The sequence below is a fragment of the Triticum dicoccoides genome, chromosome 2B (assembly GCF_002162155.2).
Source record: "Triticum dicoccoides isolate Atlit2015 ecotype Zavitan chromosome 2B, WEW_v2.0, whole genome shotgun sequence".
Classification (NCBI taxonomy): domain Eukaryota; kingdom Viridiplantae; phylum Streptophyta; class Magnoliopsida; order Poales; family Poaceae; genus Triticum; species Triticum dicoccoides.
Genome location: NC_041383.1, coordinates 129,064,669 through 129,068,248, shown reverse-complemented (window position 1 = coordinate 129,068,248; position 3,580 = coordinate 129,064,669).

Sequence of the window (3,580 nt, the reverse complement as noted above, 5' to 3'; positions counted from 1 at the left end):
CATGTGTGTCAACAAGTTTCATGCACGACCAAGGCATTCTTGGTTGCAAGGTTGCGAATGCGATTGATGTCAGTCATGATGTTGTGCATCTGGCGCTTGAGCCAATCATGATGCATATCCTTCTTTTGATGCATGCCAACGAGAAGCTCTCGGTCATTGAGAACACAAGATCGCTTTCGAGGCCGTTGAGCAATTGTGCTGTCGGTGTCTTCGGTTTGGGCACGGTGAGGTGCATGTGTAGTACCAGCCAACGGATGGACTCGAGTGCCAGCCAGCACACCTTCAATGGGCTGACTGAAGCTCTGACGATCAACGTTATGAAGATAAAGTGGCTCCTTGTCAGGCTCTGGAGAGATGGCTTCAACAGACATATCGACATCTGGCAAGAAAACAATGTGGTTGTGTGCAGATGGCTGATAGTTGAAAGCAATGTGAAGCTTGATCAGACGCATGATCCATGGAGCATAGAACTTCAAGCCAAAAATGTCAGATCCTGATGCAGCAAGTTGGCGGATGAAGAAATCTTGTTCATTGAAGCATTTGCCATGAAGAATATGGAAGACCAATGTCTTCATTGCACCTTCTAGCTTAACCTTTGGAGAATGTCCTTTGATGGGCCAGAGAGTTCGCCTTATGATGTGATAGATTGTGCGTGGCAGATACTCAAGGTCTTCAACAAAGAATTCCGTAGGATATTCTGCATCTGGAGGCAATGGCTTCATCATACTGAGCATATGGCTCATGTCGGGTTCTGGCTTGTGAATATGCTGTCCACAGCTGCAGTGTGAAGCTGACAACCAGATTCATAGAGATCACCTGGAGTGGGCAGGCCAGTAAGCTCAATGACATCAAATGCTTTGGCTTCATGATGGACATTTCCTGTCATCCACTCAAGGACCCAAGTCTTAGGATCCCTGTTGTAGCCTCTGATATGAAGAGTGGCGTAGAATTGAAGCAGCAACTCTTCATTCCAGTGATCCTTATCAGTGACGAAATGCAGTAAGCCAGCCTCTCTGAAGCAATCTAGAGCTTCTTATAAGCAGGGCAGGCCAGCTATGGCTTCAGTATCAAGGCGCATATGTGGAAATATGCGGTCTTGGTTGTACAGAATGCATGAATAATAGCTGCGCTGCTGATAACTCCAGAACCGATCAGATGAAATCTTGGGCCTGGTGTAGGGGTTCTTATCGCTATCGAAGAAGGTGTTGTGTGCAATGAAGCCGTTGACATTGAAAGATCCTGGTGAAGTGGCAGTACCTGGAAATCTGGGCAGTCTTGGTTTTGGCTTCTGAACCTGAGGCCTGTGCTCGACATGGTAATCAAATTGAGGACCAGCAGCAGGTGGAGGAATCAGAATAGGCCATCTGACAGTGACAAGTTGGCCATAATTGTATGCTTGCTCGATGGTATGTGGCCTTGGAGGCGGAACAGGAGCAGTGGCATTCACTTCAGGCTGCAGATTTGTGTCAGGTGCGGCATGGACTTCAGCTGCTTCATGGGCTTCATTGGCTTCATTGGCCACTGGTGCATTGCCCACTATAGGCTCCACATTGGCTTCGGCCATGACAACGTCATTGGCTTCAGGAATGTCATTTGTGGCAGCCTCAGGATTCTCACCCTCCCCTTGAATAGCTGGAGGATCTGTCATAGACTAGTTCTCTTCATTAACTTCTTCTTGAGTTGCAGGGGGAGTAGCGACAGGCTCTTCTTCTTGTGTTGGTCTGGCTGATGCAGCCGGAGGGTCTTCAGCAGCATTGGCTTCAGACACAGGGACCGTCACAAAAGGATTGTCTTCAGAGAACACTTGACGGGTCACTGAACTTGACAAGTTGGAGCCCTCTTCTGTGATGGTGGACATGGAGACAGTTGGCCTCAGGCCTTTGCGAAGCCGTTGGAATACGGGCGACGCCTTTGGTGATGGTGATGTTTCCATGTAGTTGTCATCATTGGACATGGGGTTGATGACGGGCACAGATGACGGTTGGGGTGTACTTGGTGAGTCTTGATGTGGGGTAGTTTGCTAGGGGCGATCAGCCCACGATGCATCTTGTGAGATCAGCGTCAAAGGACGACCAATACTGATAAGCTCACTGTTCGTTTGAACAGGCGTTGATATCGATGGGCGCTCGATCTGAGGAAGAACTGTATCATCTTGAACAATGTCTTCAGTTGCGATGGGGTCGACGACTGGAACTTCTTGAGCTTCAGGAGCCTCTGTGGAAGCAGGCTCATGAACAATCATTCGACGCTCTTGGTTTGCAGACGAAGGGGGAACAAAGGCAAGGGGTTCAACAACAAGGGGCTCTGTAGGAGCAGCCCGATCTCTCTTCTTGGTTTTTCTCTTCTTAGGGGGTGGTGCTTCATCAGTGGTGCGCTTGGTTTTCCGCTTCCTGGCTTCAGCTTCAGCTGCCTTGGTTTTCTTCTATTCAGAAGCCACTGAAGGAGCCTTGGGCTTCGAGCCGCGCATGCTGGCAGGGAAGACAATGTGTGGTTCTTCCTGCCGTGGTGCTTCAGTGTTGGCTTCAGATGACTTCTTTTTCTTGGCAGCCATTGAGGGGTCAATGCCAGGGCGGCCAAGTGCTTTGCGCTTTTCAGCTTCGTTGTAGGCTTGAATGCATTTGTCTGCGAGTGCTTTCATGCGCTCTCTTGAGCCTTTGGCTTCCTTGCGTTTCTTTCGAAACGACTCCTTGAGGTCATTAAGCATCACCTTGAACTTTTGCACATCAGCCACATTTAGTTTGGCTACATGCTTCTTGAACTATTCCTTCTCAAAGTTTATCTTTCGCTTCAGTTCAACTATGCGCTGAGCCAAAGCAAGCTCGGGAGCAATGGCGCCTTGGAAAGCAATGCTGACGCCAATGGGGAGCTGAAGGTCATCAAAGCTGAGATCTTGATTATCAAACCACTCATCAATGAAGTTCTTCAGAATGTTTACATCAAAGAGGGGCAGATCGTTGAAGATCTCCGCCTCTTGCTTGCTCTTGATCAGCTGCTCCAGAGCATCTTCACCAAATTCTTCATCTGAAGACAAGTCAATGGGTTTAGATTCATTCCTCAGAATGGTTGCAGGCGTCAGTGCATGACTCAGTTGCTGAGATGGTGTCTTCTATGACTTCTCACGCCTCATGGAGATGCGAGAGAGATCTTCAGAGTTATTGCTGGGAGCAGAAGGGGCAGTTGCCAATGGCTTCGCTCTCGAAGCACATGGTTTTGAAGCTTTAGTCTTCTTTTGCTTCTGAGGCTTTGGAACAGGAGCTGGAGCTTCGTCGGTGTCAGAATCTTCATCAGAATGATCCACTTTGGCACCTTGAACAGTAATGTGAGTGATGAGGCCAGCAAGGTTGTAGAAGGGGCCAATCTTGTTTTCATTGGCTTCACGGGTGCCATTGTCCCGAGGTGAGGAGGGACCGGGGTTGAAGTCAAGCCCCAGATCCTTCTTGTTCTTTGCAGCTAAGTCTTTGGCAAACTGGTAGTTGTGCTTGAATAGACTGTCTTCACGACACCAGAGTAGTGAAGACGGGGCAGCATTATCAGGCTGTGGTCCGTGCACCATGCAAGGATAGAAACCTTGCTCAATAGC